We start from the raw sequence: 16,043 nt of genomic DNA on the forward strand, positions 1-16,043 counted from the left end.
AAACACTGCTTCTTGGCCTCAATCTAATAATTGCTCCATTTTCATTTGTCAGTGACGGCTGCTGCTGCTGCAGACTGCTAAAAGCAGCTTATAGGTGGGGGAAGCTTCAAATTCATCCTCTTTAAGTTTTTTAGCTTATGGAAAAAAAAGCATGACACAGATCTTACATATGTCAGGGATTATAATGTATGCTGGACTAACAGCACGCACGGTTGTGCCAGAACTGGGTGGAATGATCCCTGGGTTGTGACAGAGCCCTTTTCATTTTCACTGATGAGATTTGACTGTGATGGAACAGTGGTGGCGTAATACTGACTCCAACCAAAAGAGGGCTCTCTCAGCCTCCGGAGGCCTTTAGAGGTGGGGGGGCTCGCGACTGCAGAGAGGGGGCATGTAAAGCCATAGAGAGGGGTGATTTCTAAGAGGGTTTATCGGTTGGAAAATCTGAGTGGATGGATCAGATATAGTCAGAGCTGAAGAAATGTTGAGGGAGAGAAAATGAGAACATGCATGTCTGCACAAGCTGGCTTTGCATATTAGTGACCAGTGCACTGTAAAAATCATACAGGAATTTAGTGAAATCAGCTGATCTTTTCTCATTTACTTAACTTAAATATACAACTCTTATTTATTCAAGTTAATTAAACTTAAATTTTCTAGTATTTATTTTCAGAACACTTCAGAACTTATAAACATGAGTTTTTCTAACTTGAAATCTTTTGACTTGAAATGATGAGTTGAATGAAATAACTGAACAACCAACCAACCCTATGTCTCTAATAACTAAGATAAGTCACGGTTGCTTATTTTCGTAATATTGAAAATGCTAGAAAATGTTTATTTGTTTTGAATCATTACAAAATTACCTCAACTTGTCTTTTCAAATTCAGTCAACTTAAAATTTTAAGGCAGTTACTTTTTTTTACAGTGTGATGCTTCACTGTAAAAACAGACCAAAAAAAGGAGAAAATTCAACATTTCAAGACAACTTACTACAATCAGTTTTTGAGTTTGAGCCCACTTCAAACTGTCAAGTTATGAAAAAGCTTTACCATCTCATACTGTTTTGTTAAGATATTTTACTTTTCTTCTTTTTTCTTCTCTTCAAAAAAGTGTATTTGTTGAGTAAACCCATTGAAGTGAAAGTTAAAAATGATTAATAGTTAAATATTTTCAGCTGCATCCATTTAATTTTCAAGCACCCAAATAATGACAAATCAGCTTCACAACTCACTGTGAACAGAAAACTCAAAACTGAAAAAATTCTACTGAAGGCAGTTGCCTTGAAAATATGAGTTTTCTCAACTTTTACCTTGAGCATGCTTTGATTAAGATATCCCTTCTTTTTTATAGTTACAAACATATATGATGAAAACCAGCTGTATATCTCTTATACACATTATGATAAGTCATGATTGCTTTTTTTCACAATAATGAAACACTGAAACACTCCCTACAAATTTATTGTAATGTGTGACTCAAGAATTGTAAGTTTAAATTAATATCTTAAGCTTATTGAACATATTTTCTTAAGTAAGACTGAATTAATATGAAGCGTACTACTTAATATTAGTTTTGAATCGCTACAAAATCGCCTCAACTTGTCTTTTCAAATACAGTCCAACTTTTTTACAGTGTGATGCTTCCTGTTCCTACATAACTGCTCCAATGGAGCTGCTCAGTGGCTCACTATAAATCTCTGAGTTGTATTTTCAGCGCCCAGGTGTAACGTGTTTAACTGTGCTGGAAAAAGATCATTTTGTGTTCTCTGGATAAGAAAAACTGATAAAAGATGTTGTTTCTACTTGCTGCCATGTTGTAAAAAATTTCCACCTCAGCAACTACAAAAGTCACCTGTACTGAAACCTGGCACCACATGTGCAAAAGTCGTTGAAATTGGGCGTCCATGCTGGCCGTTTGTGATAAATTGACCATCCAGCGGAGACCATCACGGAGGTCAACGGCTGCCGCCATGAGAGCAGTCTGGGTGCTTTAACAGCTCCACTGTGGGCGACACCGATCTGACACACCTCACATCCCTCTCTATTGGAATAACGTGGGGGTGGTGTGACAGAACATGTTTCCCCCGTTGATATCTTGTTCCCCCGTCGGTGCCGTCCGACAGTCATAGTTGCCGCTCCGGGGAGAGCATGGCTTTATAATTGTAACCACATCCAATTAAATTTCCAATTCAGCCCCCTATTAATCAGGCCAGTGATCAGAGAGGCAGACGCTACAGAGCATTTCCTGCAGAGACCTGTGAAGGGAGCTGTGTCAGATTCACTACATGAGGATCGTTTCTGAGGGGAATGTTTTTCTGCCTCTGAGCGTTTGGGGTTAAACTACAGGGGGGATGTTAGTTCTGTGCCACCAAAGGTAACCAACCATTATTTGAGGGCTATATTCTCTTTCTCTCTAACTACCTACTCTTGGTACTGAAATATTCTCCCATCTATTTACCTAGATTAGGTCTTGCTGCAGGATTTCCTTGTTGTCCGGTGGCTTTTTTGTACGTCCTCGTGTTTAATTAAAAAAAAACCCAAAAAACTTTAATTATGCTCTGCAAAAATCATACAGTTCATCAATGAGGAGGTCTTGGATCAGCTAAATATATTAGGTTTACTGGACATGTTTTATCAAGTACTACTTAATTAATATGAGGTTTATTTGACCAAAAAAGTTTATTTGTGTTGAATCATTACAAAATTAATTGTTATAACTTATTTTCAATTTCAGTCAACTTAAAAACTTTTTTTTTTAATTAAAGCAAATTGTTTATTTTTACCAGCCACAGTGGGCATTAAAATTAGTTTACATGCCTTAGTCTGTCACTGTATAATAAATATGAAATGTCTATTTCTCAAGCCATCCATTTCATTACCTCATGACCATTCTTGACTTTTGTTTAATTTGTTTACTTTCACTGTGTATGTACCTCCTCAAGTAAATCCATTCGCACAACTTCTGACAAGTGAAAACAGAATTAAAATGTGCCTTCAGCAACTACTTATGCAAAGCTGTTTGACTTGGTGGAACAGGGATGGATTTAGTGATTTGGGGTCCCCAGGCAAACATCGTCTTGCTTTACTTTTCATCTTTAAATGAATATGTAGTTGTCAGCGGTAGAACTCTTAATAGTAAAACTATTAGTAGCATACAGTAAAAGTTTTATCTTTTTTTCCCTGCAAGTTTTTTCAGGGTATAAACTGTTTCATATCTAAACATTGTTTAAGTTCTTCCCTGCCACTGTCATCTTAGTACATATTCTAGGTGGGAACTGGTGGATCCAAACAATATGAGAAAGTAGCATGAAGTGAAAAACTTCTATTATGATAATAAAAACAAAATTTACGTGACTTGACTGGTATCAACTAATGGGGATCTTATTGAACAAATAAATATATCAGACTTCATAAATTTCCCTCCAGAGCCACAGAAGACATTGTGCAACTTTTTCTAGTGAAATTAATCCACATGAGTAAACTGAACTAAATGTGTGAAAATTGGTGGGGTGATCTTCTGTTTGCGTGGCCCTCCTTTTGTTCGTGATGAAAAAGAGCCCCAGTAATGCAGAATGCAGTAAAACTGTGGGGCCACATCTGTCCTGCACATTATATCAGTGAAATTTTGGCTGCCCATTATATAAATCATGCACCCATATGTAACCCAAAGTATTGGGGTGTGACAACTGAAATGATATTGGGACGCGGTAATAATCATAATCCATCTAATGGATCAGACAGGTCTAATCCACACATAGTTACAGTTGAGCTGGGGGGGCTGCTAAATCCACATGCAGCTGCCTGACAAACAATAACAGAAATGGAAGTCGCTGTGGCGAGCTACCTTTTTTGTAATCCCCGTGATGAGTTCAAGTGTAAGAGAAAGAGCTTTTTGTTGTCGGACAAAGCGTAATCTGCCTGACAGTGGGGGTCGCTACAAGTCAGTGACAGTCACCCCGTCATCTCTGAGGGAATTTGAACCAGCTTTAATCTAAAGCACCTTATAGCTGCAGCATTTATCACCTCAATCAAAGAGGTTTTACTTTCACCCCAACACATTTTCATCACATTTAGATGCTGATCAGTGGAATTTAAATGTATATCGGGTTTTACTTCAAATTATGAAATTAACCCTCCTGTCACAGGCAAACACCACGCACGAGGTGGCTTTTATAACAAAGCTGTCAGATGTCAGAAAATATATATGCTTTAACCCGAGTTTGAACTTACTTTAGTATGATTATGACAGACAAAAACAATTTCCCTGTCTTAAAAAACCTGAGGAGATTTTCATGCTTTACACATTTAACCCTTCTTAACTTTTCCAACCTGTTAGAGAGCCGGTTATCACATATTCATGCTGTGCAGCCAAACCTGCTGTTCAAACCTGCAGAGACGAATTTTTAATTGCAGAAGAGGTCTCAGAGTTTCCAAAGACTGAAGGTAATGTCAACATGTAAGGTGAATATTTGGAAAATGTGAATAAAAAAGAGAATATTTCTATTTGATGGAATGGTGCAGCCATAAAACATGAATATCATAGAGCGTCAATGAAGAGTTAGGAAAAGATAATGCAGAATATATATAATACAGTGAGACATAACATGATTTTAGCAAAATACTAAGCAAGCGACTTAAATATTATTTGTCTGGAATTGTAATGACTCTTTTCCTTTCTGCTGACGCTAATTTCTTGTTCAATTTGTCTGCATCATTCTGTCTGTGTGAGTAACATAATGTTAAGGAAGCTAAGATAGATAATAAAAGGAAATCTGACATGATCAAACTAGAAGAGTAAAGACCAGCAGCTTGTCTGGGAAAAAGCTGATTTTTGGGTCAGTGGTTAAGGGTGGGGTTAGGTTAAGGTTAGTGGTGATGGGTAGAGTCAGGGGAAGTCTCCAGGAAAAGAAAAGGGACCCAAGTCAATATGCATGTGTGTCCACGTTTCAAACAGAAGTTAAACTCAGCTGTGGGAGTGGGACGGGGGCATCAACAGAAGGTGTGAGTGCATTAACCTGGAGACTGTGTGGTCAGAGGCTGCAGAGGCCAACTGGACTGACTCATAAGTCCATTGTCACTCAGCATGTGAAACATGGATAAGCCCTCAGCCTGAACAATGTATCGCCCCCCCTGTAAAGGTATCTGACATGCTTTAGCTCAGATTAGTGTGTAAAATATAGGTTATCCTCTGATTTAGGTGACAAATGCACTTCGTAGAAATGTGATGGCGATTTAAGTGCCATTGTTTTAAAGCCTCACCCATAATAATGCTGTCTAATGATGTTTGTTTGTTGAACAATATGCAAATAGCTGTGATTGATATGTAGAATGGGGTGAGTCCAAATATAATAAACCATATTTCTTAGAAATAAACAGATGTTTAGGCATCTAAATGTTCTGCAGAACTGAAAACATTAACATTTGTTATATTAATCATCATGAGGTCACAGGTCAGAGCAATAGAAAATGCTTTAATCATCATTTTAGGCTAAACTGTTAGAAAAAACAATATTTTTGGAATAATTTGAATAGAAAATATTTATAAGTCAGTGGAAAATGGATTAAAGATCAATCAGTGGATACAATAATGCAAAGCAACTGGGCACAGAAATTAATTTAAACCATTAATTGCTCAATAACTCACTAACTGTACATATAATATTAGGCCGGGACAGAAGCTCTATTGTTTTATCACCCGTTGCTTTTAATTCACACATTTGCATTTGTGATAGGGGGTAATTAGGATCTATTTATTATTCACACAATCCCTCATAAAAGGCTAATGAGCATTTGTTTTGACGACAGTAAAAATGCAAGAGAAAACGATTTATATTTGTTAGCACTCACAGGTCATTATGCTGTAGCCATTTGTCTGGGGCGTAGCATCCCCTGCTTGATCTGAGTCAGGAAGAGAGCTCACTCATTCACTCCTCCTCTCAGGATGGACTGATCTGCCCGACAATGTGTCTTCCCACCGGGGGTCCATCTGTAATTCTTAGAGGCCTAGGGTTTATTTGTTTTTTTTTTCACCATTGTATGATTTCACACCTCACTTCCAGCTCAGCAGTGCTATTTCAAGCATTAATTCTTGATAATTCTCTTTGGCTTTTTTTTGTTTTGTCTTTTTGCAAGGTTTGTTTCTTTTTATTTCCTTTCTTTTATTTTTTTAAAAGCATCTTTTGTTATCTACCAGCATTTTTATTATTTTTTGTGTGGACCCTCAGAAAGACTAGAGGCTGATTTTTGGAAACTAAAAGTGATCCAAATAAAGAATAATGTAATGTAATTTAAGCAAGTAAGTAAATAAATACATTTATGGGAACAAAGGTGGAACTGTGGTGAGCTGAGCATCCAAGCCATAAACTGTCACGTCAAACAAACAAACTCTTAATTTGATGAAAAAGGGTGAGGCTGAGTTGAGTTTGGGGTGAGCAAACTTCCACAGGATGAGACATCTGTCTGTCAAACACACTCACCAATAAGACTGGTTAATACATTAAATTAGCCCTTAAGAACATATAAAATCAGAAACGACGCAACACTATTGGTATTTTGTATTTTCAGGAAATGGGAAGAAGTCATGTAAACATCAAGAGTTAAGACAAAGAAAAACTTGTATTATTAAGCCCAAACTATGGCCACTAACTGGAAAAAAAAAAAAAATCTCGACAAACAAAATATTTAGCTAGTGAGCCTAACTTGGTGTGTTGGACTAGCTAACCTCAATATTTAGCCAACAGTTACTTGGCTAGCTCAGCTTCAAACTAGCCAGACTAACTTGTAGGTATGTCAGACACGCATCTAGTTCACTTAAAAACCTTCTCGCACCTCATAATGAATGCCATTTGCCATTTATCTATTGAAAAGTTATTTAATTTTTGCCAGTCAAGGTTAGCTAAAATCTAAGTTCTCTAATTAAAGTAATTTTGTATTTGATATCAAAGTTTTTAAACCAATAATTGTCTCATAAACAACTGATGTGTTTGCACCAGTGTTATGTTGCCTCTATTAGCCCACTGCCTTCTGGGTTGTAACAAGGGGAAATATCAGAAAGCGCTGCCCCTGATGCAGAGCCGAGGCATTAATGGCTCAAAGGTGAGAGGGCCGGTGAACTAGCATGTCTTCACTCTCCCGGAGGCCTGCTGGCCTTCACCTGTTCCCTGTCCTCCTCTCATCCACCGAGTTTTCCCCCCTGCCCCTCAACAGACGTCTTATCAAACGTGACTGATTGCTGTAATCTGGACTGGAGCCATTAAGCAAATTACCTGAATCATTGCGAGGATTAGTCTCATTAACACATGATTAGCATCAAATTAAAATAATGAGTGTTTAACTTGTGATGTCTTCCAGTTGTTGGAACAGCTTGATCAGCCACGCCAGGCTGACAGAGGGGGCAGCCCTCCGTGTCAGGGATCCTGAGGTGACAGAGGCCGACCCTGGTGTGGAGGTGGACTCTCCGGTGCCAGACGACCAACCCCCAAAGTGAGTGTCCTCTGTGAGGTTTTTCACAAGAAAAATATTGCAACACTTTGTTTGGCTGAAACACAAGAGACCGTGGGAGTTTGGCCCCACTTTTCAAGGTCAAGCTAAAAAGGATGTTAAAAATCTGCACTTATGGTAACATGGAACTGATCATAATTTTAGTATATATACACTTGGCTGCCATTCATGCAATAAACCCGATACTAAACAGGATAAAAGCTGACACAATTTAGATAGATTCAAGAAACTTTTATTGTAATTTTCTTTGAGAACAAGATTGCAATTTTATCTCCAATCAGCCCCCACGTCACCAAGACATATTAAAATAACAGCATCAGAGTACCCAATAAACTAACAAGAAAGATAAGATTAGATCTGTTTGATTTTTAGCATTTAACTAACTAGCAAGTGCTGCCAAATGTTATTCTTGCATGGGGGAAAGTATTTTTACCCTGGGCATACTTTTGCTTGTCTCTGCCACTTCTTCGCCTACGCACCCATCAGCATCACTAGTCTATATCTCAATTTATGAGTGGACACAAACACAAGAGCATCCAGTTTTATTAAGTTTACTGCAGTTAAAGCATGCTTTTTGAAATGTCTCTGAAAACATTGTCCTCTTATAAAAAATAATGTACAAGAAAGTTGTGAGAGTTTACAGTAAATGTTGGAGAACTTTATGGGAGTTGTGATTTTGGAAAAATGTGTTACTGATTTTTAACATGCAACAGCAGGCTGACATAGAGAAACAAATAAGTAAACAATCAAACAAGTACTATAAACCAAATACATGCATTTGGTCACTCATTTACATGCTCTGACTTTCTGGGATCACTGTGCGTCCTTTGAAATTCAGTAGCACCATAGAACAACAACACAGAGACAAACTATCAAAGCTCTGTGTGCACATCACCTTGAAACTGGCCTGCAGCACCTTGAGCTTTCTCACAGATGTCAATCAAGACGCTCTGTGTCCCCAGAAGATACCCTGTAGTGAGCATCTTCAGGAAGAAGGGAAGGACATGATTTTGGGGCTGTTTTTATAGTGCAAATTTGTCTTTGTCATAGTTTTTTTGTGACTTTTTAAAAATTCCTCAGGGAGGCTTTTGGTTATTAACTCAAAAACTAATTCTCTTCTTCATATTAGCAAGAAAACCAGGGATGCTGAAGTCTTCAGAAGGTTTTGTATCACAACACTCAAGTGGACCTTTACGCTGGGGTTACTATACTACATAGTTAGAGGTTCTTTACACTGTCAAATATGGCTTGATATTTTTTGAAGGCAATTTTTCATTTCTAAAACTTTCTAGTTTGTAACTTTTTTACTCTTAAAATTCTGTAATAGTTGAAACTGTCTGCTTCTGCCTTTTTTCTGTTAGCTGAAAATATTTTGTTCTCATTTTAATTCATGCATGAACTGTATTAGAATATATATTCTATATATTCAATATACTCTTATTAACTCTCTCTGGTTTGTCCTACTTCTGGCTTCTGTCTGCTGTGGATGGATGAAATGGGACCATATGTAAATCCTGCACATAAATCTAAGAAAAGTTTCAATGCTTATGCCACTGAGTGCGAAATAAAGTTGTGCTTGATGTCCACATATAACCCCACATGCTCAGTGTGGATAACAGGATTGGACGAGGCTTTCTACTGTTTTCTCAAATCCTGGACTCTGCAGACATTCAGTAACATCTGTCAAACCATAATTAATCACCATTCGCAGATGTTGCTTTCTTGCAACCTGTTGACATTTCCCTAAAAAGCCCTTGCAACAGAGAACATCTGATTCCATGAATAAATAGTAAAATGCTGCATTATTATCATCCTCACAATCCAGCGTCACCCCCCCTTCACCTCACCAAGTGAAGATGAACAAATGGCTCGAAGCAGGCAGGGAGTGTAGTGCACCTTCTGCTTTTATCTCAACAGGAGATTTATTTTAATACCGCAAATGCATATTTAGTAACCGCTAAGTGTAGTTAAAAACTATAATGCTAACCTGCTGCTTGGAGATTATGGACCCTGAATGACATTATGTTTTATAAGAGGGGTGGGGGAGTATGCAAGTCAAGTGCTTGCCCAGCAGCACGATTTAATATCATACGCAGCGAGTACAATTCCTTTTTGCACTAATGAAAACAATAGCAGCACTAAACACTCCAGCCTACATTTAATTTAATCTTTGAGGGATTATCTTCCTCGGCTAATGTCAGAGTGTAAGACGGCCTGTGAATATTAAATACATTTCCTCTGCAGATGCTCCGACAACATCGGCGGGATAATGTCAACAGATTTTTTTCTGAGTTTCTTCATATGGGTGGAATTACTTCATGAAACATTTATGGGGAAGCGTTTGCCTTTGCGGAGTTCTCCATTATGCTTGAATGTCATGACACAAAGGGGGCGGGGTTTGAGGATAAAATTTGTGTTAATGGCCTTGTGTTCCTTTGGCTTTGGCTAAATTAAAGGGCTTAGCAAATCCATCTTAACCGTGACTGTACTGCAAGGGGTTGAAGGGAGGAGAAACTCACTGCAGTGTCATGCAGAATATTATAAATAGGGTCACTCAGAAGGTCTGAGTCAGTGCAGTTCAGTATCAACTAATTAAATTAAATTCTTGTGTAGTCTGAATAACTTTCATGTTAATGTTTATTGTTATCGGTCGCTTTTTAAGCAACTTAAAACCCAAACTATTTTGAATGAGGGATGCACAATATTGGATTTTTGCCTTTATCCAAAATGCTGATATTTTCTAACTCATTTTTGCCAACTGACCCTTTGCTATGCACCACCCTCCTTAGATACTGTTGCTATACCTGCCAAGCTTTCCATTCTCATAATGCATTTATGCAATTCATGGTGATAACAGTGGCAGACTTAACATCGTCATTGGGAGTTTAGAGATGTAAACAAAAGCAGATTTTCATTTCTAGGTGACGACTGTGGATTTGGTCAGCTAGAATAATGACTTGCAAGTAGATTTCATAACATCTCATATAACATTTGTGCTAAAACACTGAGGCTAAAGCTAGCTTACATCTCAGCAAACATTGGTCAGCGGGTGAATTAGGGCAGGTATATCCAAATGACAGAAGACAGAAATACACTCATCAACATGGGAAAAGGAAGTGCAGGGGCTCGATCAGTGCAGCAGACCGTCAGACATTTGCTCAGCCAGACTAGCAACACTGCATTTGAAGAGGAGAGGCGGAGCAGAGCCAGAGAGAGATGCGTGGTCATCGACTCACTTTGATTCTGCATCAGCCCGCATCCTCCCTCTCAAATCCCCCACATAACAAATGCAGATGCAGTGGTATCTAACAAGTTTAGTGGGAGGTGAAGTTACTGCAGCTGGTAAACTAGCATTAGTTAGCCATGCATGCTAACATTCACAGCTTATGTTAGAGCAGATGAAGACAGAGATAAAGCCATTCCCCATAACTGTGCTCTTGTGCTGCATGCTCAGACTGTATTGTTTGTTGTTTTGTTGTTGGTCATTTTTCCTCAGTTTTTGTGCTTCTACCAAGGGACAGTAGGCTATGTAGTTAAACTGTTTCTTTTCAGTCTGTTTAGATGATGATGCACATGGTGTTTTATTTTGGGAAATCTGACTGGATTCTCTGCGTCAGACTTCCTGCTTGCTCGATCTGTTCTGTGCAGCTTGATGCGACCTCTGTCAGAAATAGACCCTGCAGAGTCATCTTTAAGGAGAGTAATTATCCCTCAAGGTTTTATGCAGGATGTATACATCTTTAAATTCAGATAGGCCCACCACGTGTTGAAAAAAAGCATCATAAACTAACCCAGCAGTGTTCACTTGATTCCAAACATGGTGGGAGGCCTTAAAGGTGTTTATGCCCAGGGGTCCTTCTTTCTATAATCTGTTTGTAGACTGAATTTCTAGGTTGCAGTGCGGGATGTGAAGCTGTTTCATCTGCAGGAGAGACTAGCGCTGCTGGTATACTTTCTAAAACTCAGCAGCCAGCTGGAGTTTTAGAGTGTAAGTCAGCCTCAAAATGGCGTTTGCTATTTGCTGAAGTCACTGATAAAGTAGACAAACTTCACAGCCACAGCCAAAATGCACTAGCATTTGGTTAGTGGCTGACAATAATTTCCCCACATTGTTGCTACTTTATGTCTGTCTGAGCCCATCTGTGATCTCTGTAGCAGCGCACAGTATCTCTCACTGAGTGCACTGTTGTGTTGGTGCACTGTTTTCCCTTGCAAGTGAATGAAAAGTCATCCTAAGGACATAGCGACACCGCCTAATTGCAGTTGATTAATAAAATACTAGCGCGGGCAGCAGTTGGCAACTCCATTATTATGTTTCTCAAACAGATTAATTGCACTGAACAATATGAGCCTGCCACCAGTGATAGCGAGACTTTGGATACAAAGGCAGTCATCAAGACTGAGCCCGGCTCGCATTAGTCATTTTAAATAGCTCACTCAGTGATTACTCTCATGTACGATTTCAGTCTGAGGTTCAGGGATGTGGTGGTGTGAGTTTACAGATGCTCAGACTGCTAAAAGAAGTACAACTGACAGGACTTCATCAATACAAAACACATTAAAATCAGTGAAATCCAATCACTGTCAGTTTAATCAGTGTAAAAAGAATCGGTGTCTGTTTGTTGAAGCCCCGAATGCACACAAACGCACTCACAATGCTGCCTCTGGAGTTTGGGCTTGAAGCTCAGACTCAATTAATGAACTTAAGCTGAGGGGAAAAGGGGCTCCCTTCCTCACGACAGCAAATAGCCAAGGGCAATAGCCGATAACTAATGTGTGGAATATTGCAATTAGCATGGCAAAGTACTTACAGGGATCAAATTAAAAAATTCATTAACGCGCGCACTTAATTAAGAAACACTTTTCGGTTTACATGATAAATTATGACACCTATTAAATCTTCCACTACAAGCTGTAATGGCCTTCTTTGCTCCTGGGTATAGACAGTGTTTCCTTTCAGGTTCAAGGAACTCTCCAAGGACCTGAAGTATTTATTAAAGAGTTTTATTAGGAATAATGTTTCCCTGCGAGGGATACAGGAGCAGCCATTTTTAGGGTGTTTTTTCTCCCCCTTTTGCTGCTGTTGCGCCTCAGCATCTTGTCTGAACATGTCAGCCTTAATTGAAACAAGATTGGAAAGAGCCTTGAGTTGGATGTATTGTTAAAGGGGAATTAAAATAATGAATTAAGGGGAGTTAGATGAGAATAGCAACTTCCATGTTAGAGATGTAGCTATTATACAAGTCCTACAGCACTTTTCTCTGCAAGCTTGTTGAACTACTTTTGTCTGTTTGCTGTGAGGTTTAAACAAAACCTCTGCTCTGCTCAAAACCTCAGCCATAATTTATATTGATTAGGGCTGCAACTAACGACTATTCCCATCATCGATTAATCTGCCTATTATTTTCACAATTAATTGATTAAACTAATTGTTTAGAAGTGGCATCTTCAAGTTGCTTCTTTTGTCCAACCACAATTCAAGTCCACAATTTTTATTCTTACTAGAAAATTAAAGCATCAAATCTTTTCTGTAAAGATCTGATCCCTCTTAAAACAATGTATCTTCCAAACTAGTGTCTTTATAGAAGTATCATGCTCAGTTTTAAAAGGGTTTGTTTGGTTTTTCAAGTACAGCACCGCTGGCTGTGCTGTGACGCTTTGTGTCAGTTAACACCTTATAGCACACTAGACGTATCATATCTAAGAAGTAGTCAAGGTGCAGGAACCTGAAGTGATTGAATTTCTGCTTTCTGAAGATTAGATACATGTCAACAATAGGAAATGGGACAAGGCATCTTTATAAGAGAGACACACGCCAACCTTTATTAATGTATGTTAAGACACCACTGGTATGCAGACAGGTCTGGAATACGCTAAAATATTTCATAATCAATTTGAAACAGCTGATTTGCTAAAAATCATGAGAATCATTTAGTGATCAGAGACCAGTGAAGCTTGTAAGACTTTGCATCAGCTCAGAGTTTGTAAATGTTATCTCATGGACCTACAGATGATCACGATGTTGTTAAGATTATTAAACATAAAAGTCACCTAAACTGCAGTTAGGAGGCTTCCTGTTGATGAACCTCTGAAGATCTTTATAGTTGTAGGAGTTGTCTGAAGGAGGTGTGCTTACTTTTATTACCTGCAGCTTTAATAACCTTTTTTTTTCCTGGCAATGTCAACTACAAATTCATATTCCTCTTAGTAACCCTGTTTAATGTCGTAGTCATACAGATGAAAATAAACAAACCTCAATCGCCTATAAAATAGTCCCAATGGTGTTGAGAACTGGCACTGTTTTTATTCCAAGTCAAGACTAAACATTATTATTCTTTTGGTCTTTACCCCTCTACCCTGTTTAACCTTTATAAATTCACATGTTGGATGAATTAATATACTGCAGAGACACACACATGAATCCTGAGGAGTGGATTATATCCTCAGTCCAAATAGTTCTCATCATCTGCATAGGTTTGTTAATCAGTGGTTTGGCTGCAGGCTGCAGTATCCTCAAACCGAAATGACTGCGTCTTTATGCAGACTCACAGAGAAAAAGCTGTGTGAAGACGCCAGCTGATAAGCACACGATGTGTGTTGAAGTTTGGTTTCATTGTGGAGGCACCGCTGTGTTCAGAGGCGGCTGTTCAACTCCCTGAGCAGGGAAGCCCTGCGGCCTTAATCATCTCATTTATATACCAAGGATGATTCCACACACCAGTAAACATTAAACTGATCATCTCAAACAAGCAAGTAAATAAATCTCATTTGCAGAACGGCCCTCCACAGATGAACCTGTTGGTACACAACAGAATATGAGGAGAGGAAATTATATCAATGCAGGCGCCTGCGGTGGCCTTAATGTGCCAGTGCTTCCTCCCAACAGTCAAGAAGCTCTTGACAGGAGGCCTCTTGAACTTTGATTGGCTCAAGTGGCCATCCTTGACAGCCTCTTCATTTTGGTAATTTGAGTCTTCCACTGGATCCAAAATGGCTTCTGAGCCTGGCTGCATATGGATGTAGCATTTGCCATGATATAAATTCATCTACAGCATAAATTATATTGAAAAAAATCCCCTTGATGAATTTATAAGTCTGGCTCACAGGATGTGGGCTGTTGGAATAAGCCTGCCCATTGGTTGACTTATCAGTCCACATTTTCCTCCTTCTGCTAAATACATGTTACTGTTTTCATTGTTCTAGTTACAAGATGAAACAACATCAACCTCCGAGTTAGCAACTTAAATGCTGAAAATGGTGAGTTACCCGAATGCACAGCTGTAATCAAGCTAGCAACTGTTACCTTTTCTTTTGTGTGAATTCAGCCATTTTAATTTCCTACAGCTCGCTTCCTGCCTACATTCAAATGTCCCCTGCCCTTCACTATTTTGCAGGAGCACCGCCCAAGATTATTGTGATTGATTTGAAGAAAAAGCCAGAGTTTTTTTCTCCTAGTCCAGAATGATAATAGTGTAACCATTTACCCTCACTTTGCGTTATTTAATATTGTACCTCTGTATTTCCCCAAACATACAATATTTCAGTCTCTTAGCATGGATGGCGTGTCATGGAAGGGGGCTTCTAGTGGCGTCCAAACAAGCACCTCTATTGGAAGTAACTGATGAATGAATGAATGAATGACTATAAATTTTACTCGCTTACTGGCACTCTGACTTAAAAATTCTTGAAACCCAAGCCCAAAGAATTAAAGTATGTTATTTAAAAACTGCCACGAATAATTTAATGTTCTGAATCAACAAACATTAATACTATTCATTCCTAGCAAGTCCACACTTTGCTCCCCAGATCCACTTTGGTGGAAACCAATACGAGAGCATCCAGTCAAGCTGTAGGAGAGAACCATAAAGAACTAACATTTAAAGTTGCACAATGAATGGTAAAAAAAAAAATGGCATTACATTTCATGAAAAGCACTTGACTTTCTGAATGACTTGAATTTCAAAAGTTTAGGACTTGCGACTGAAGTGCAAAGACTTAAGACTTATTTGTGACTTGCAAAACAATGATTTGGTCCTATAGCTTTGCAAAATACCAAGGGAACAAATAGCTGAGTGACACGAAGGTGGGGGATGGTGCTCTGGTGGGTAGAAGGGAGACCCGTAGCATGTACCTGTGTCCATCCATGCTTCCTGGAGGTGTCTTCATACCATTTGTTAACTTTTGCAAAAAAAGACAATTTAACTTTTCCAAGTTTAATGTAATTTCAATTCCCATCACATCAATCATAAGTGAAGTGGATACTATCCAGTGTGTAGTCGTAGTTTGTGAGTTTCCAGTGGTTTACTCAATTTATGCCATTTTGTTTGAAAGCTGCAGACTAAACAGAAGTTCAGAGACAATTAAGATCTTGGGTGTTGAATCGGAGTATTGGACAGACAGGGAGTTCAGGGTTCAACAGTTCCCTTCTGTTCCTGTTTCTTGGCTGATCTTATATCAGCTATGTTTTTTTTTTTTTTTGCATTACATGGCTTTTGCTCCATCTTTCTTCATCAACCCTTTGGGTAAATAATTGCCAGACTG

General features: G+C 38.7%; 1 long non-coding RNA gene across 1 annotated transcript in view; it reads left to right on the plus strand.

Annotated features, from left to right (window-relative positions):
- Nucleotides 1–7,351: 7,351 nt before the first annotated feature.
- The window catches only part of LOC146320075 (uncharacterized), a 110,482-nt gene continuing 101,790 nt past the window's right edge, over nt 7,352–16,043 (plus strand). The window contains exon 1 of the long non-coding RNA XR_014771499.1: nt 7,352–7,484. This is a non-coding gene — a long non-coding RNA (uncharacterized LOC146320075). The remainder of the gene's footprint in view (nt 7,485–16,043) is intronic.

Source organism: Lutjanus erythropterus, chromosome 10 (assembly GCF_056507025.1).
Source record: "Lutjanus erythropterus isolate fLutEry1 chromosome 10, fLutEry1.hap2, whole genome shotgun sequence".
NCBI classification, from domain to species: domain Eukaryota; kingdom Metazoa; phylum Chordata; class Actinopteri; order Lutjaniformes; family Lutjanidae; genus Lutjanus; species Lutjanus erythropterus.